Below are 21,624 nucleotides of genomic sequence, written 5' to 3'. Positions count from 1 at the left end.
GCACAAAATACATATTTTGAAGTCTGCTGCTAACCAAACAGTTTTGGTGCCCATTGACTTCCATTGTATGGACAAAAAACACATTACATTTCACAAAATACCTTCTTTTATGTTCCACGGAAAAAAGAAAATCATACAGATTTTTGTAAATAATGACAAACACCTCTTCATAGTGAAAATGTGCTGTTTTTTCCATCGCCATTCTTTTAGTTTGATCCATTTCCATTAGAATTTTGGTGTCAGGGTGGTAAAAGCAATGAAAAAAACGGTTTGGTACTGAAAACGAAATTAAACATGGTGCCTAACAGTCCTTCTTTGTGTGTTTTATACTGCAGAAAATGTCACCAGTGCCTTAAGAGAAACATTTGGATCAGGCTGCTGCTTTGAAAAGCTACACTCCAACATTTCAGCATTTTACAACAGGTTTCCTGGTTCTGAAAGGCTTCAAGACACAGAAGAAGCTGCTCTATAAGCAACACACTAAACTGCCAGTCAGGATAGTGTCGATTTGGAGCAGGTCCAGAAGTTGAGGGCAAACTCGATGCACTTTGAGTGAACTTGGCTTTCAGACTGACTGCCCAGATTTGTGTCATGAAGCGTTGAAAGGTTTTGGCCTAATGGAAATCACAGCATAAACACAGGCAGAAAGGCTAAAGAATATTTTCTGCACCATATTCCTCATTTAATGTTGTATATTCTCGTGTGTGCTGATATAGAACGGCATCAAGATTTCTCTGCAAGCTTCTATTTTTACCAACACATCTGCTTAAAAATTTTATCAGCTGTTTTGTTTTACTTTTGCCTTGCGATAGAACATCTGAAAGAGAATTTGTTATTCAATGACCTTTATTTGGCTTCAGGACTGTTTATGTGATATGCGACATCTATTGGGGCGTCATGCTGCTATTTTTTATGAATGAATTTCAGTGCCAGTTCTGGCTCGTGCCATGGCGAGATAAAACATGATAAAACAAAGAAGAAAAAAATCAACAGCATCTTTTTAATAGTTAAGAGTCAGAGGTGTTAGTCAAGTTTCGATTAGAATGCAAGAAGTCTAGGGTTCAAAACTGAATCAAAATCACATCTGAACTTGACAGTCAGTGATCCTCATGCATTTTTATCTGTTCACGGTGTGTGTTGTAAATGACCCTCTTTTTCTGCTTCTTTCTCTTATTCTTTTAAGTTATTGCATAAATAATAGAATTGCGACTCAAAGGTCAGTTTGCCTGTGATATCAGCTTCAGGCTGAAGCCTGAAGTATTTACGACTGACTAAAGACCAACAGTGACCTCCAAATCAAAACCATCAACATTATTTGATAAGCAGCAAAACTTCCTAGATCAGAAGAACAAAAGAATAATTTACAGAAGCATGAGAATTTAATAAACTCTTAGGGCAGTTTCTCACTGCCACAAGCAGACCCCAAGAGGAAAAAAAAAAATCAATAGAAAAACATCAAGAACTGTTTTAATCATCTAAGAATCACAAAAATGAGAAGAAAGTGCCATTAAAGAACATCTATTTTTAAAAAAATGTAACTCTCACTGCAAAGGATAGACGGGTTGGCGCAGTCATATTCATAATGATCCCATGAAGACATATTACCATTTCATATGGAAAATGGGCTGACTTTCCTCATGCATGTTGAAAGTTGAGTTATGCCAGATGAAATGTACACTGAAACATCGGGGTTTATTTCTCACCCTCTTCCCTGGAAAGTTAACCTGTTAAGGGGTATTAAGCGATGATAACATCACTCATTTAACCAGTTCAACATATTTTGTTGATTAGTTTAAGTTCCACTGGCTGCTGGACAGGAACATGATGTTGTCATGAATGTTTATGCCCATAAGAGCTGATTAACATCAATCTTTCACTCTCTCTATGAGCCTCTGACCTCTTTTCCAATTAACTCTGACAGCTCAAAGGAAACGAATATAAAACAGAGAGAGAGAGAGAGAAAGCTGTTGTCTCCAACCAATAACTTTTCCTGTCAACTGACAAAGAAATGAGAGTTTCAATCAAATTGGCTCTCATTTATCAAATGATCATACGCCAGAAAACTGTGCGTATGCTCATTTCCAGCTAACTTTACATTTCAGCCATTTTTCAGCTAACTAAAATGCAGAAGCATTTAACACTGCTCAGTTTAATGGTCCGCTATAGGAGTAGATCTGTACCAGTCGGCGCGCGCAACACCCATCCAAACACATTTTTGCGCATGCGAAGGATGATGTTTTACGTGGATATTGAAACAAGAGTGAAATATAAAGCCTTGTTTACATAATAAACAGTACTTCAGCAAGCAATAAATGTTACATCGCGAATACGGAAACGTTTGGATTCTTCCCGAATGAGAGAGGTAGGCTATGTGAGCCCAATTCAGTTTTATTTACCAGTATTACTATTTAAATTAATTTAATTTTTCATGCGATTACTTCCTCTTCATGGCTGGGTTACGTTTCTCTGTGTCGTAAAGGGAGAGGTTTTTAAAATCTGGGGCGTGATATTTAAATGACGACAGTTTTCAGCCGCCACATTTATCAACACCTGTTCATTCGTGCGACGGAATTGGCCGCATACAAAAGTTTAAAGGTGCCCTAGAACTTTTTAAAAAAAAGATGTAATATAAGTCTAAGGTTTCCCCTGAATGTGTCTGTGAAGTTTCAGCTCAAAATACCCCATAGATTTTTTTTAATTCATTTTTTTAACTGCCTATTTTGGGGTATAATTAGAAATGAGCCGATTCAGGGTGTGTGGCCCTTTAAATCTCGTGCTCCACGCCCCAAGAGCTCGCGCTTGCCTTAAACAACATAAAAAAAGTTCACACAGCTAATATAACCCTCAAAATGGATCTTTACAAAGTGTTCGTCATGCAGCATGTCTAATCGCGCAAGTACAGTGTTTATTTTGATGTTTACATTGATTCTGAATGAGTTTGAGGCTGTGCTCCGTGGCTAACAGCTAATGCTACACTGTTGGAGAGATTTATAAAGAATGAAGTTGTGTTTATGAATTATACAGACTGCAAGTGTTTAAAAATGAAAATAGCGACAGCTCTTGTCTTCGTGAATTCAGTAAGAAACGATGGTAACTTTAATCACATTTAACAGTACATAGCAACATGCTAACGAAACATTTAGAAAGACAATTTACAAATATCACTAAAATATCATGTTACGTAACAGTCGGTGTTATGTTGAGATTCGCCTGTTCGTCGGAGGTCTTTTAAACAAATGAGATTTATATAAGAAGGAGGAAACAATGGAGTTTGAGACTCACTGTACTGACATTCCATGTACTGAACTCTTGTTATTTAACTATGCCGAGGTAAATTAAATTTTTGAATCTAGGGCACCTTTAATGAATCACACTTGAGCGTTGTTGTAAGCTGATTTTTCCGTTCGAATGTACGCTGGTTTCTACGTTCGTTTGATAAATGAGGGCCCATGTGATTCGCTGTGAGATTTGTATAAATGAAATAATAATAAAAAAAAAATCAAACATTCTGGATGCACGTTTAATGCATTTCACATTCACAACAGATCCATAAACACATTTGCACTCGCACACTCAAACAAACAAATCCCATAAACACAGTTAGCAGTTGCCTCAGTTGTGCATTTGTGCCTCATCTCAGCAGGAAGATGCTAGTCATGGGGAAATTCATTTATTGCAAGGGATGCAGGGAATCAAATTATGACATTGCTCAACACCAAAGCCTTTGTCTCTCTGCCTGTGCATCTCATTAGAAGATCAAACTTAAAAAGAAAACAACATCAGCATGAGAGGCTCATGAGAGGCAAAGCCTTTTTAAAATGTTTCCTTACAAAAAAAAAGAACATCAGTTTTTATTAAATATGCTATAGTCTGCAATTATAAGCTTGAACTACAGGCGGGCCCAGATGGTGGGCAGTTTTTCTTTCAAGTTTTAACCTTTTCCAACAGGGGAAAATCTACAGAATGGATTTAAAGCATCTTAGCTTAAAGGGTTAGTTCACCCAAAAATGAAATTTCTGTCATTAATTACTCACCCTCATGTCTTCCCAAACCTGTAAGACCTTCGTTTGTCTTCGGAACACAAATTAAGATATTTTTGATGAAATCCGAGGGTATCTGATCCACACATAAGCAGCAGTGACATTGCACCTTTTGAGGTCCAGAAAGGTACTAAAAACATCGTTAACCCTTAAATGCATGACTGTTTCGCCAATCATTCTTACATATTTGGGTCTTTATCGACCCGGATCAATATCTAACACAGAAGGATCTCTACCTTTCGCGATAATATAAAACTCCTCTGATATTAGAGTAACAATTACAGAAGAATGAAATAAAGCATATTTTGTTACCTTTTGGAGCTTGAAAGGGCTCAGTTTGAGCAGATGTTTTATGCCATCATCACTGTCCTCGTCAGAGCTCATTTTCCAGTAAATTCAGCAAATAATAGGCTAGTTTTATGGTTGAGGTCACGAATATGAGCCCATTCGCGATCTCAAACATATTCTCAAAACTATATAATTTTCAACATCTTCAAAATCAATATTTCGATCGCTAACAGCTTCACCAGATTCATCCTGTAACAGTTACAGTCATATTTGATTGCGTTCAGTACTTGCTCTGCAGTAAATCGCTGAGCCATTTCATGTTTTTCTTATTATTTCGTTTTCTGTCTGAATGAGTCGTCACTTCAGCATTGTGTATCAGACATTGCCACTTTGTGGAATAAAGGTGAATTGCACTTATTCCGTCATCCGTCATTCAATTATTATTGTGCAGAAAAAATACGTACACTCATACACACCTCGGGTCGTTTGCGACCCTATACAATTTTTATAAAAAATGAATACAAAAATAGGCATTCTTTTATAATTTTAGGATTTTTTTCTTGTTATATTCTTTATAATGAATTGATTGAGGAATACCAAGAAGGTTGATGTCTAACTTTAAAAAATGAACGAGGAGGAGGGTAATGAATGACGATGAATGAATGGGTCACTAAAGACCCGAGGTATGCATTTAAGGGTTAAAACCGTCGACATGACTACAGTGGTTCAAGAATGGTAAGAATTCTTTTTGTTCAAAAAAACAAAACAAAAATAACATTCAACAAATTTGTCTGTCCCCTGTCATACAGCTACACTATTTTTGTTGCAGAGCTACTGTGTATGGCTGTTTCTCAATATGCATTCTTAAGCAATCTTGCGTCCTTGTGCTCTTGCTCATCGAAGTTCAGTTCCAATACTCAAGAACGCAAGAACAGAGGATGCATGAAAGTACCCGGATGTGTTCTTGATATCGAGGATGCATCGTATGCAGACTTGAGAGAATCGAACCGTTAAAAATCCCAGAAGGCGCTGCGGGCGGTCGACATATGGAAGCCTGCAAGCCTGTAAGTTCTCGTTCTCACTTATGAGATTTCCGCTACAAGCTCGCATAGATGTGATGGCTCGTGAAAGTAAACATCTGTCTGTTTGTTTTGCTTTATTAAAATTAAGCGATAACCTGAAGAAAGCCTGTAGTATTTTATTGGAATTTAAAAAAGAATCTTAACATTGACAAAACATGTAACACAAAGGCTACTCATTTTCATAAATACACATGGTGAAATAAAAAGATATAAAATTATATGAAAACAATGTCTATAATAATATGAAAGAAAACTTTTAATAGGTCATGACATTTGTTCGTGATGTTATGTTGTATTTATTGTGCATTAGAAACTTATAAGATGCTGGGACAGTCAGTTGAGCAACAAGATCGCAGCACATCTCAATTCTCAAATGATGCGTTCTGTGTCCTCGCGTCCTTCTGAGTTCGTTCTTTAAAGGTCGCCTGGCAAGACCAGACTCCACGAGAACTCAAGACGGTTCTCTGCGTTCTTGGAATTGAGAAACAGCCTTTATGTCTGAACGCAGGCACATTATTGGCCAGCTTCTGCGTCAGCATCACACGCATGTGTCATGCTGCTCACATGTCCAGATACTGAGCCGCCATTTGGATGTAAACACTGAAGCTCTACAATGAAAACAGTGTAGCAGTATGACAGAGGACAGATGAATTTGTTGAATAAAGTCGTTATTTTTGTTTTGTTTTTGCGCACAAAAAGTATTCTTGTTGCTTCATAACAGTAAGGTTGCACCACTGCAGTCACGTTGACGATATTAACAATGTCTTTAGTACCTTTCTGGACCTCAAAAGGTGCAACGTCGTTGCTGCCTATGTGTGGTTCAGAAACCCTTGATTTCATCAAAAATATCTTAATTTGTGTTTTGAAGATGATTGAAGGTCTTACGGGTTTGGGACTACATGAGGGTGAGTAATTAATGACAGAAATTAAATTTTTGGGTGAACTAACCCTCTAATGCAGTGGTCGCCAACCCGTCGATCTTCATCACTGTTCCAGTAGCTCGCGAAAACAACAGAAATATGACTGCAAAAATATATTACATTTCTCCAGTCTTTGTACTGTATTTTTGCATTTATTTTTCTGTTATTTTCGGGAGCTACAGGGACAGTGATAAAGGTAAATAGCCCACATCATGTCCGAGTCTGTAAACGGCCGTTAACAAGAGGCCAGAGACGCTGAAGACGGACGCGAAGAGGAGAAAATTCTGTAGCAGGCAGAGCAGCTCACTGTTCACGATGCTCGAAATATAGGAAGAAAATATAAATATTGAATTAGGCGGGAAGGGTTATATGAATGCATCTCTAAAAGGAATGACTGTCTTCAGAAAAATTTCGATGGCAATGTCATTTTATTTTCGTCTTACTTCCAAATAAAGTAGCTAATTATTAGCGCAGTTCAGCTTTGTTTACAGCCGTAACCAAGGAAACACTGTATCACTGCTGCGCCACCTGTTGTCAGAGAGTGAATCTGTGTCTCATTCAGCCTGCTGTTTTTGTTTCATGCTTTTTTTGTGTGTGTGGCATTTATAATTTCACAAAGATAAAGTCAGACCATTCTGTTTTTGCTTTAAATTTTTCAAATAAAAAAAACTGCTCATGCAATGTGACAGCATCTTTGTTTGGACTGTGGTTAAAAAGCAGTGGTTCCCTCTAATTTGAAATGGCTATGTATTTTTGTTTATAATAATAATAATAATAATAAATACCTGCAACCAGTATCAGAATCAACCAATTTGCTTGTAAAAATAAATAAATAAATCAGAATCTAAATTGGCCACGAAAAAAATACTAAATACAATCTGGGCTGTCTTTTTCTATCAAGTAGATCTTGTCTTTCATAAAGGTCGAGGTCAGGGATCTTGGGCTTAAAAAGGTTGGTGACTGCTGCTCTAATGCATCAAGAATTTTTTTTTTTTTTTTGTTTACAATATTACTGTTTCTACTGTTTTATTTTTTTTTCAAATAAATGCAGCCTTGGTGAGCATAAGAGACTCCTTTCAAAAACATTAAAAAAAAAATGTTACCAACCGCAAACTTTTAAACGGAAGTGCACACTAGAGTTATTTAAAATATTTTTCTTTTAATATTTTATATATATGGTAATGGATGGACATCTTTCTACAGGTATTACAGACCTTCTTGAGATATAAACACCTATTCATCTGTAATGGTAACATATCAAAGAAATGCGATGTCTTGAAAATGACATCGGAGAGTGGCTCCATTAGAGGTCTTGAATATAGATAAAAAGTGTCCATGAATGTTCCTTGTAAAAGCCTCTCTCACACAGACATGGAGTCACTATGCTTTAAGCAGATCCTTTACCCAAACATATGAGACGAAACAACATTTCTCAGCAGAAAGCTCTACCTCAGCTAATTATTTTGACTGTTTGTCAGATCGTACAGCAAGATCAAGGTACTGAAACGACATTTTGTTTGAGAAGGGATATAAATAATCTCCCGTCTATCAAGACTATCTGTGATAAACACGGTGGGGAGAAAGCCATCTGACATCTGGAGGATGGAAGGATGGATTGTGAAAATGATGATGCAATTTTCCTTGTGACAGATGGGAAGGCGCGCCGTCTTCTGAATGGTAATCGTCAGCTTCAGAGATTTATGAAGAAGAGAAGAGATGAGACTTGACGTCTAAACTCAAGTCATCACTGACGTTTTTGAATAGTGCCTCTGGTTTATAATTGCTTATTAAAGGTTATCTGACTGAGCGCCAAATGTGCTGTCAAGCTTTCTCATTTCATATCTTTTTCATCCAATTCGATTATTAATATTGCAATTAGAGTTGTCAATTTAACACATTCATTTAGTACAATTAATTATAAAAAAACGAAAGAAGATATAAATAAAAATCCATTGTGCCACCCTTCCACTTGCATGCCATTCAAAAACAGCCGTAACTACTGAAAACGCTGCATTTCATACAGTAGGTTTTCGCCACAAGTTTTTATTTGATTTAATTTTCTCCTCAGTTAACTGATGAAAGCTTGGCTGAGCTGCAATTGCTGGTGTGATGGATGAATGTAGACAAACGATGGTGGAGGGTGAGGATGACTTTTATCTTGAGGAAGGACGGCTGAGAGGCCAGAGTTGTCCTTGTGGAAACACAAGCTCTGGGCATTTAGCGGCAGAGTATCTGCTGCTTATGCAGTTCCCTGACCTCGTTCACACAACACTCTGAGCAGCTGCCTCTGACATTACTTTCTCATTAGTTACGGATGGTACACCCACAAATGTGCGCACACAAACTGTACACACACACACACACACACACACACACACACACACACACACACACACACACACACACACACACACACACACAGAGAGACTAGTGGCTACTTGCAGATGTGGCTCTACTTTTCTGTTAATTAAGTTCTGTTAATGTGGTAAATTGTTAGAGATGTTTCTTGTAGGATGTGTTTTTCCACACAATGCCAACTAGCAGATCTGACTCTTACTGCATAACTCTCATTAATTTTACCCCCTGCAGTTTTCAGTTGATTTATGCCACTTCAAAAGGAGAAATGATTAATATTTTTCGTGTTTACAACATAAATATCTGTGTAAAAATATTGTTGATAAAAGAAAATTATGTGTATATCATTAAAATGTGTTGTTACTTTGTATTTGTTAATTAGGTATTTTTAACAAATCCATATGCTATTATTATAGCAGAAAACATATATATATATATATATATATATATATATATACATATATACATATACATACAGGTAAGTTAAGTTTTCTGTGCTTCACAGAAAAACAACAGCATGTGGATCTGTTAAAAACAACTATAGGTACTTTACATATATATATATATATATATATATATATATATATATATATATATATATATATATATATATATGAGGGGTATGTCAAAAGTTTACATACCCCTTGCAGAATCTGCAAAAATGTTAATCGTTTTAGCAAGTAGGATCATAAAAATTATATGTTATTTTTTTTATTTAGTACTGTCCTGAATAAGCTATTTCACTTAACAGATGTTTACAAAAATCCACAAGACAAAAAAAAAAAAAAAAAAAAAAAAAAAGCTATAAAAATGACCCAGTTCAAAAAGTTACATACCCTTGATTCTCAATACTGTGTGTGGTTAGCTGGATGATCTATGACAGTTTTTTTGTTTTGTGATGGTTGTTCATGAGTCCCTTGTTTGTCCGGAGCAGTTAAACTGAGCTCTGTTCTTCAGAAAATTCCTCCAGCTCCTGCAAATTCTTTGATTTTCCAGCATCTTCTGCAAATTTGAACCCTTTCCAACAATGACTGTATGATTTCGAGATCCATTGAGGGACTCAAACACAACTATTAAAAAAGGTTCAAACATTCACTGATGCTCCAAAAGGAAACACGATGCATTAAGAGCTGGGGGGTGAAAACCTTTGAACAAGAAGATGATGTGCAAGTTTTTTTTTATTTTGTTTAAAGATCATATTTTTTAATTTAGTACTGCTCTTCAGAAGCTACAAAAGATGCTTACATGTTTCCCAGAAGACAAAAAAAGTACTATTAATCCTGATAATCCAATTCAAAAAGTGTTCACCCCCTGGCTCTTTCCTTCTGGAGCATCAGTGAATGTTTGAACCTTTTTTAATAGTTGTGTTTGAGTCCCTCAGTTTGTTCTCAGTAACTGCTGGAAAAGGTTCAAATGCTTGAAAACTGATGAATCTGCAGGAGCTGGAGGATTTTTCTGAAGAACAGAGCTCAGTTTAACTGCTCAGAACAAACAAGGGACTCATGAACAATCATCACAAAACAAAAAAACCAGCCATAGATCATCCAGGTAACCACACACAGTATTAAGAACCAAGGGTATATAAACTTTTGAACTGGGTTATTTTTATAAATTCAGCTTTTTTTTTTTTTTTTTTTTTGTCTTGTGGATTTTTGTAAACATCTTTTATGTGAAATAGCTTATTCAGGACAGTACTAAATAAAAAATAACATGCAATTTTTATGATCCTCCTTATTTTGTTAAAACGATTAACATTTCAGTTCATGCTCACGTCTGTCCAAAAAACCAAACAAACAAAAAAAAACAAACAAACAAGCAAAAAATCTAGTGAGTGGCGAGAAATAGTTGAATCTGGCAATGTTTTATTACATTGGTTGTTGCACATATTGTGGCAGTTCAGGAATAATAGGTCTGATGAGTGGCACTAAAAGGTTATATGCTGTCATGTTTAATGTACCACTTACACTAAACCCTACCTTAAACATAACCGAGGGTGTTAAAAGCAAACTTGAGATGAAAACACACAGAGCAAATTCACTACCTTAGAAAAGCTAAAAATATGGAGCTGGTTATGTGATTCAAATGTCAAAATGTACAAATCATGCATTATGATAAAAGTGTTTTAAGGTCACAACATAGTACTGTGCAAGGAACTGTGTGAAAATAAGTTCAATTATCTGCTCCATTAATCATAATTTGTGTGAAAAGAAATAAAAGTTTTTGCCGTTTTACTGCCACTAGCGTTCATTTCAAATGGAAACTGCAGTGAATTATAGGTAAGTATAGGTACTTTTTTTGGAGATATAAATAAGGGTCTTTTAACTAGTTTCTTATTAGCATGCATATTACTAGGATATTGGCCATTTACTCATTAAGCACATATTAATGCCTTATTCTGCATGACCTTATTCTACATTCTTAATCCTACCTAAACTTAATTACTAACTATTAATAAGCAGTAAATTAGGGGTTTCTTGAGGGAAAAGTCGTAGTTAATAGTTTATATGTGTTCTCTATAATAAAGTGTTACCACATATATTTATACACTTATAAAATATAGGTAGATGCATGTTTTTCCAAAGAGCCCAGGTTATTATGTCTAGTGAGCAATAATCTTCTGAAGCCATACAATAGATTTGTTTGATTAAATCCTAATTATGATTTACAAAAGAACAAAACGAAAACAAAACAAATCTATTCTTCCATGAAATCTTATTTGCGTCCAATCACAGATGCCGTATCCATGCATCACACTATTTTTGACGATCCTGGCCACAAAACGGCATTGGTTCATGAGTGTATCAAAATCGAGTGTGACGTACCAGTTTGAAAATGAGAAATGGAGAATGAAAAGACTATCGTGTTGTATGTCAAAGAGTTGTGTAAAGACTCACAATTTGTAATAACAGCACAAAGGTCTTTAACAACATTGTGGTGAGTAAACGATGACAGAATTGTCCTTTTTGTGTGAACTATTTATGATCAACTCCCTGAAGCTCAGTGACGTTTTCTGCAAGTGAATCAATGACCTCCTCCAGTAGACGTGCACATGGGTGTCCACTGCGGCTCTACTGGAGTGTGACTGACCCTTATTCCCATCCCCCATGCCCCAAACAAGCCTCTAAATTCCTGTGAGCCATGCAGGAAAAGGCCACACATGCAATACAAATCCAGCCAATATCATCTGGATGCAAAAATATGATCATGTGTTTGTGTGCGTGACACATTTAACTTACTGCGAGCCGTTGTGTGAAAGACCTAAATTATTCATCATTAAAAATCAAACACCGGAAAATCCATTCCTGATCTACGAGGAAAAAACAGTGTTATAATAGATAAAGGATGCAGTTCCTTCTGGATCAATGAGCACAAACAAGAAAAGATGATGAGGTTTGGGATGTAAGATTAGGAAAAAGGAACTCAACTAATAGATTCTGGCTTTTGCTCCTCATTCAGAAACTATTTCATCTGCTTCTTATGGAAAAAATAAGTAAGCAAATTAATAAATAATAAAAACAAATAAATGAATGAATAATTGAACAAACAAACAAATCTCTCAATCAGGTGACCAGACTTATATTCATGTGTAAAAAACAGCAATCAATGTGCCACTGACAATTTTACCTTTTTAAATAATTTTATATTTTATTTCCAATTTTGATATAAAAATGACATTGAAAAAAAAAAAAAATAATAATAAAAGGATCTTGACATTGATTTTTTATTATTTTATGTGTGTGCACACTAAGGATGGTAGGCAGTTTTTCATAAACACTTTTTGTTACACTGTTTGAAACTCTCTTCACATCCTGATAGCGATCAATTATAGAGGTTGTCTAAATATGTGGAAGCCTCAGAACCAAAAATTGCTAACCCATACCTTTAAATTTGTTATGTGACTGGATGGTCAAGAAAAATGATCAAGCAAGATAATTAATAAGATAATTAGTATTCGTGAGCTCAATATTCACCACCTTTGTTATTCTTAGTAGTTTAAAATTGTACTTTCTATTGATACGAAGAAGCTACTGTAGCTTAATGTTTGTGTACAAAAATAATTTTGACAATGGTCAGAAATAACATGGCTTACTGGGTGTATGATAGGTGTATGACTATTCTTTATATAAATAAACAGCCAGTGGTGTAAACTCCAAGAGTTCCATATGCGAGGACATGGATCAGGGGCCAGGAACACAAGCCTTCTCCAATTACCACCCAAGCAGTTAATCAGAGCACTATTTTTGCCATGACAGCTTAAAGATTTCACCTTGACAAAGTGCAGACTAATTACACTTTTTCCCCTTAGAGTGTCATAATAACATGTGTCTTAATAACCTTCTCACTGTTAGGACTATTCCTATTATTGGTTGTCAAAAGTAAAGATTAACTGACTGTGCAAATAAGAATGAGGATGGATTCATAAATCAGACAGGAATGCAGAATTCTTTTAATCAGTTAATAATTAGAGGAAGTGCCTTAATCTCCTCTTATTCCAATTGACTGGTATTTCACTTCACTTAAGCTGTCCATTATGACACACACACACACACACACACACACACACACACACACACACACACACACACACACACACACACACACACACACACACACACACAAACAAACAAATGGAGCAGATTTTAATCTTGGTATATTAAAGGAATGTTCACATCTTGTATGAACAAAACATTTTCACAGGCTAACCTGATTAGATTTGAGTAAAAAATGTAATAATTAGCATTAGCTCCTTTCATATCAGCACAACCCCTAAGAAATAAAATTGTGTCCTTTATAATTGCCTGCAATACCTCAAAGCAGGAGGTCAGCAAATGTCTAACTGCTCAATCCACAATCAGATCACACACAGGGCACAAATGCTCATGTTGCCAACCATCACCATGGCAGCTGAGGGTGGGGGTCAGGGGGGCACTCGTGGTGGTGACAAGCTGGCAGTGCTGGCGACAAGTGGCCATAAGTTCTCCCCAGTGGAAACCTGGGAGTGTGCCTGCTGCAACACTCATGAAACAAACTATTACCACAGAACAAATCCTATTCATGCCGTATACTAATGATTGAAACTGAATTTCCCGTATATATATATATATATATATATATATATATATATATATATCACAACATGGTTTCATATATAATATGCAAATCCATGAATTGTAGTTGAACGGCACATTCCATGATCGATTATTAGCCAACAGTGAACTGATCACTCCTTCATTACCGAAGGTGTAAAGAGTACCTGAAAACCATATTTAAGTAAAAAATGAGTTCGAGGCTTTTGATTTTACATCGCAAAACAGGCTATGCGATGTAAAATCAAACCGGCTGTAAAGAATGAAAACATTTCAGCTTTGCTGGATATCCAAGGAGCTTGGCAACAGTCGCGCTGCAATGGGAATGCTGGTGACGGGACAGGAACAAGTTGGTGCCCACAGGCCTGTGTTTCAGATGTCAGAGCAGCCAGATCCAGGTTGGCAGGATCGTCTGCTCTGATAACTACACCACCCAAGGTGTCTGTCATGGTCTGGTTGCAGCAGAGACGAAACTGGATTCAAGTGCAGCAGTCTTTATTTCAAACAAAATCAAACTAACAGAAATGTGCAGGTTTCCCAGAAAGACGAAAACAAGAACAGAACAATCAGTCCAAAGTAATGCGTACACAGTAACGGGTACACATAGACGACAGACACCGAACAGGACTAAACACAGGGCTTAAATACACAGTCATAGACTGTAAAATAAATATGGATGATGCACCTTCACTCTAAAAGGGCTAAAATCAGGGTAGGAAAAATGCCTTTTATTTCTAAATTATGACCATTTATGATGTAAAAAACATACTAACATTATAAGTGCACCCCAGGAAACACAAAACAATAAAACAACACAGTTCATAACCTCTTTAACACAGAGACAGAAAAACACTAGAACAGAACTACACATGCTATTTAAAACACATGAACACATGACAGTGTCTTTCAAAGCTAGTTACAAAATACCATTATATATATTTTTGCATCTTGTTGTTTACATTCTAAATTCACTTTTGAATGGTGCACTACAACTGAACTACAATTATGATGGCATTATGAAAGGTCCGTGTTTTCATAAATTAAAGGTCCTGTTTTTCGTGTTTTTTTGAAGCTTTGATTGTGTTTATAGTGTGCAATATAACATGTGTTCATGTTTCGCGTGTAAAAAAACAGTATTTTTCACATAATTTACTTATCTGTATACCGCTGTTTCCACTGTCATAAAAACGGGCTGATGACTTCCTTGTTCTATGAAGTCCCTCCTTCAGAAATACGTAACGAGTTCTGATTGTGTCAGCGGTTCCTGTGTTGTGATTCGACAGCAGCTTAGCGAACCTTGCCCGGAAAGGTCACGCCTCTTACCATAACGTGGAGATGCACGCGCTCAGTGTTATTGTAAACATGTCTTTAATTTTACCCTATCAATTTGAGCCGGAATCAGACCCGGTGATTGGACTGCGGGATGAAAATAACAGCGTTTCGACGACATGGCGACAAACACACTCTACAAACGCAACTCTTGTGTATTCCTGTGGGCGGAGGTTAGTCAAAAAACTGTTTTAGTGACGTCATTAAAGAAGGAAGTAGAGGGATGTAGTCCAAACTGGCCGTTCGATGTAGGCGACTTCTGTTAAATAAAATATCTCGCTTGGCATTGAACTTTGAGCTTTAAAATTTTACAGATTTTATTTATACTCTAACAACAACATTACACACTAACTAAAGTTTGAAACATGGGATCACGAAGAACAGGACCTTTAAATTTCCAAAGCTTTTCATTTCAGCATTGTGAATTTGGTAATAACATCCTCAAATCGATGCCTAAGTCTGGTCAAGTTAAATGCAATGCTATTTCATGCATTCTGACTTATTTAAACTGTTAAAGAGTTGCATTCTCATGCTAAATATGGCCAAAGTTTCTGTGCCTGTATGACTCAAAAGAGAGCGGAATTCCTTGTATAGACACTTCTCCCTGATAAGCGTGCACACACACATCACCCAGAGCAAGAGCAAGAACACGCCCATCAACGTGTTTCGTTCGGGATACGGAAGCCGATAGATTTTTCAACAATGGCTGTGTCCCAATTCAGGGGCTGAATACATCATAGAGGCAGTCTCATTTAAGAAAAATAACCATTAGATTGCAACATAGGAAGGAAATTACAGTATTTTACACCTCACAATGAATATCGGTCAATTTTATTATGGTTACTTTTCTTAAATATGACATCCTTGATGAAGCATTCAGCATACAAATGCGACCTCCGAAGGGCGCAGCCTCTGAAATGAGACACAGCTCCTGTAAACAAAGGAGTGTGTTTTTGGTTGTGAGGGAAAGATTACCTTTTTCAGCTTCCCAAAGAACCCAGCGTTAAGGGAACAGAGGATGAAGTTTGTTTTTCTGGGGCAGCAACGGAGTTGTGCATGTATGTTTGTTGGTTGATTTTGGTGATGAATACTTTGTAAACAAGTCCCAGTCTGGCGCTGGATTTGCAGATCGAGGGTGGTGAGTAAAGCTGCATAAGATGTCTGTGTTTTGTTGGCAATTGGCACGCAAGTGCATATAATGTAAACAACACGAACGTTTTTGTTCCCTTTTTATTTATAATGATGTCGCAGCTAGCATGCGATCTCTACCCAGAAGCTGCGCATGCTCACGACTCTTTAGCTCCGCCCACAGCACTGACGGCAGACACGCCTCCAGGATCTCAGCTTTTTTCGGAAAGACTCAGTTTAGCATATCTATCTTTTATAAATATGACAAAACTAAAGAGTTTTCGGAGATATGAAGGATGCATTGTTGCTCTATATGTACTCAAGATTAACATGAGATTGGCAGAAACTGTGTGTGATACCCCCCCTTTAAGTAAAGTCACCTTTATTTATATAGCACTGCCACTTCATACAATACAGATTGTTTTAAAGGAACTTTACAACATGAAAATAACAGAATCAATGATGCAAACTTCATCAAATTTGAGATGCATTCAAATTCTGCTGTAAAGCAGTTCTTCAAAGAAAATGGTGTCATTATTCAGCTGAAGTTCAATGTTGATTAATTTCAATCAATTTCAGTTTCACCTAAGTGCAGTCCTTTCCTTTCATCTGAATCCCCACTCATACAATCTCCATGCTTTTGAGCATCTCTTCCTTTCACATGCCTCTTACTTCTGAGTCTCTGCATGGGTCTCGTAGTCTTCCGGCGCCTGCTCACAAATGCATGTGTTTTGGTTATTAGCATTCCCACTGGCTGCACTAATAGGAGTGCGTTATCACAGCTGTCTATTCAAGTCATCCCCCTCATCACTCGCTTCCCATTGATCCACTGCACCAGGCCTTTTCCGGTTAAGATGTGTCCTTTCAAGAATAATCGCCTGCTCAGAGCGTTTGCTATGAGTCGGGCTCCACAATCAGATCCTCTGCAGCTAATATTGAGATGGGTTACAGGCAAAAGCACTGAGTGGTGCAATTTTAAGCCGTAAACAAAAATCATAAACTTCAGGGAGCTAAAGCGGTATGTTTCAGGCCACTCTCTCTCTGCAGGGGGTCGGCGCTAACAAGCCGTGGCTGCTTTGCGCAGAGCCTGCGGCACAAGAGGAATGAGCCTCCTAGAGCGTCCTTGAGCCCAAATGGTGTGCAGATGTACTGGTAACGTCCCTTGCTGGGGCCCAGTAAGAGCAACCTGTCTGTCCACTCGCACAGTACAGTGGGGGTGCTGGCGAAGCGCCATCGGCTCATACAGTGGCCATGTGCTCGGAGGTCTGCTGACTCTATCACCCCGCTGACCCTCATTGCGTAAGAGCAGACAGAAATAGAAGAGCAGAGGTCCTCCTCATCTAGTGCTGCTTAAAGTAAGAAAAAGTTTTCTTCTGAATGTTTCAGGAGTGAGTAAGTATAGAAAAATCACATTAAAGAGGTTAATGGGAGGTTATCACATTGCCAAAGCACTATTCAGATGGGAGTAGAATATGTGTTCAAAGGTTTGAGGTCGGTAACAGTTTATAATGTTTTTGTAATAAGTCTCTTATGCTTTCCAAGGCTGCATTTGCTTGCTCAAAAATACAGTAAACATCAAAATATTGTGAAATATTATTACACTTTAACATAACTGTTTTCTATTTTATTATATTTTAAAATGTAATTTATTCCCGTGATGTCAAAGCTGAATTTTCAGCATCATTACTCCAGTCTTCAGTGTCACATGATCCTTCAGAAATCACTCTAATATAAGGATTTGCTGCTCAAGAAATATTTATTGTTATCATAAATGTTGAAACTGTGATGTTTTTTTCAGGATTCTTTGATAAATAGAAAGTTTAAAAGAACATTTATTTGAAATAGAAATCTTTTTTAACTTTACAAATTTCACTTTTTATCAATTTAATCCTTGCTTGCAGACATATGTGTGTGTGTGTGTGTGTGTGTGTGTGTGTGTGTGTGTGTGTGTGTGTGTGTGTGTGTGTGTGTGTGTGTGTCTGTGTGTGTATTTTTGTGACATATCAGGACAGAAAATACGGTTTGTACAGTATAAAAACCATTACGCCTGTGGAATGTCCCCAGAATTCACAAAAACAAACGTGTGTGTGTGTGTGTGTGTGCGCATATATGTAATGTTCAGATTGGAAGCCAACAGTGCTACCAAGTATTATTTAACCCCGAAAGTTGGCAAAAAGGTCCATATTGAAGGAGCACCAGGCAGTATAACAACAAATGCAGCTCATGGTATTCGACAAAGGTCAAAATAAATGAGGAAAAGTTTTGTGAAATAATAATATACCACAACTACATACATTCCTATCCAGACAGGATTACAGTTCTTAGAGGACAACAATTATTCCATGATTTTAACTGAGGATGTTTGAAGGAAAACACCATCATGTTCAACTCTGACAGGATTAAAACCACAAAATGCATTTGTGAAACACAAATTTACATGACCTCCTTAGGGAAAACTAGTCCTGTCCAAACAGACTTAATCTACGTGAACATTTACAACAGAAAACTGTTAAAAGGCTTATACTATTAATGGGGCAGTTTTAACAAAGTGCTATTTCGTCATTTTTATTATTAATACATTTGGTTTTGCCAGAGGACATCTAATGGACAGTTCTTTAGCAAATTAAACAGGACACATGCTATTCTAGTTAGAGTCATGCAAAAAGCACAAATGCTCTTTTCATGGATTTGTTTTGTTTTTGTTTTAAATGAAAGCTTTGATTGTTTGAAATAATGAACCATTATTCAATTTAGTTAGACACACATAATCAAAGCCACTATGGAGTATTCAAAGAAAAACTATATGCACTTCTTTCCCAAGAAAAGTGCTTTTTATATGTAAACACTTTCCCTGTGGGGTAAAGTTTATGAGAGCAGCCTCGATTTCCAACTTGCATTTATTTTGGTTTATTTTGAGATATTATATACAGAGAAATGCTACACTGTAAAAAAAATCCCGTTGTTTCTACGGAAAAATACCGGCAGCTGTGGTTACCAGAACAATACTGTAAAAATGACATCAAACCGTAAACATACTTACGGAGTTACATGTGAATTTTACATTTTAAATATGTATATTTAACATTGGATTTCAGTACACTGTAAAAAAAATCCCAGTAAAATTCACGGTAAAATAACATATTTCATTAACTGATATAATGTTAATTTACCAACCTAATGAAGTACTAATATCTGTTTTGTACCTTTATAATACACTGACAACCACCAAACACAGTGGTGATAAAAGTCACATGATGAATCAAAGTTCATCACAAGCAGCTTTTCCACAAACTGAGAAGCACAATACTAATATATAGAAGGAGCACACAGTGTCATTCACACAAACACTAAACACCATCATGGTAACATGCATGAAATTTTAAAAATGCAATAAACATTAATTTAACAACATTAGATGTAACATAAAACCCTAATGTACATAACTGATTAGAAAAAAATGAGAAAAACTAAGAAGAAACAGAGTTATTTCAACAAAAATATATCAAATGTGAAGTGTCACGCAGGGAATTGTGGGAATGTCAATTTACGGTTTTTCACTGTAAATTTTACAATGAATTGTTATTTTTCACTTTCAAAAACTGTGAATTTAACGGTATTTTACCGTAAAATTACATTAAATGTACCGTTAGATCTATTACAGTTATTCACCGTATATAGTACGGAAACTTTCTGTAAACCAATTAACAGTTTTTCACCGCAGCATTTTTACAGTCTTTTACTGTTAAAATCACGGTAATTTTTTACAGTGTATGGTGTGTTTACTGTCAAACTGCTTCTCTGAATGCCTTCCTGTCTCTGCCCTCAGGGCACATGTAAGAAGGTTTTTGTGTCATACAGGACAGAAAGGTACTCCCAGTCTAGCCTTTTGTCAAGAAACAGAATGAGAACAGCTAGCTGCCAACAGTGGCTTGTCACTGTGCCACAGCAGCTTTGCTCTCCTTTCATACTTTGATGCCCTCTGCTTTTTACCCCGTCATTCTATGAATGACGGAGGAGCCGGGTTAAACTCCGCTGACAGGTGAGCACTGGTGTGGAATACACAGGCCATTCCTGAAATTAACTTTGGAGGTTACAGTTTTTGTCATATTAGTGTAGTCAATTCATTCTTGCTACTAAGTATTGGCTTGTTAACATTTAGATATCTAATATGCAGCTTGCGAGTATTTTCTGCTCTTAAACAATGTAATCAAGGTACCAAACATTATAACTGTATTTACCTAATACAGTAAGTTTTTAATATGTAGTTCTTAAATACTACCTTTGGTGAAAATCATGTTTTTAATGTTATATGTCTATGTGGTGTTTAAGACAAACCATGTGCAAATTCATAAATCAACATCATTGCTGAGTATTTTCCCCTTATTCTATTTAAAGTGTCACTGAACATGAAAAGGATTAATAGTTTGCATTTATTCTCAGAGTATGAAAAAAATGCATAAAGAAAAAACATTATTGAGCAAATAAACTTAACAAGAACTTATGAAAAGAAGTCCTTATTCCTAGTGAAAAGTCTGCATTGTTTTCACAAATAATTTCTGGTCTGAATGATGCTCAATTTTAGTACTTTTTATACTCCATGGCACCTTTTTATAGTGCTTATTTATACTCAGGCTCACCTGCAAAGGTTTCATTATTATTATTATTATTATTATCCTATTAATTATTACAAAAGTCCCTTTAAGACAAGTCATTTCACTCTGCGGCCATCTTTGAAATGCCTCTCGGGTATGCAAGTGCAGCTCCTATCTCTTTGAATGAGGAAACATCAAATTCTCCAAAGCTGTTTGCCAAGCTTTCGATTAAATTTCATATTTGAAACCCCTAATGAAATCTGGCAACAACTGTCTCATAAATTTTGTTTCTAAACCCTTGAATCATGACAAAAAACAATATTTTCAGGCTGGACCAAGCTAATGCACATTCACAGTCCTAAGCGTGTCTGACTGTTTCTATAGGAACCGGAGCTTCTAACAGCCGCTGCAGTGATGTGGTGATTTTACCAATTGGAGATTGGCTCTTATTTAGAAGGCGGGACTTATTCCGCCATAATGCGTGTTGCATTTTCTCCCATTCAAAACAATACTGTCAGGGCTGGTTGCAAACAAAGAGAGGATGCAGGATCTAATTGCAGCAGTGAAGGTTTATTCACAATAACTATAAAACAAAAACACTCTGGAGCAAGAACAAAACAACCAACTAAACAATGACGAGGACAGACAAGTGAGTCTTTATAGGAAGAGGATGTGCAGGTGCAGGGAATCTGTGTGATGAGATGATGAGCTGACTGGGTACAGGTGTGGATCAGGAGGGATGTTGGGAATTGTAGTCTGGGGAAGGTGACAGAGCTAGTGACCGTAACAAATACGAGTGACGC

General features: G+C 36.7%; 1 protein-coding gene across 1 annotated transcript in view; it reads right to left on the bottom strand.

Annotated features, from left to right (window-relative positions):
- crhr1 (corticotropin releasing hormone receptor 1) overlaps positions 1-21,624 on the bottom strand; it is a 96,253-nt gene that overhangs the window by 24,842 nt on the left and 49,787 nt on the right. The window lies entirely within an intron of this gene.

The sequence above is a fragment of the Megalobrama amblycephala genome, linkage group LG1 (genome assembly GCF_018812025.1).
Source record: "Megalobrama amblycephala isolate DHTTF-2021 linkage group LG1, ASM1881202v1, whole genome shotgun sequence".
NCBI lineage: Eukaryota > Metazoa > Chordata > Actinopteri > Cypriniformes > Xenocyprididae > Megalobrama > Megalobrama amblycephala.
This window is presented reverse-complemented; position numbering and strand designations above follow the sequence as displayed.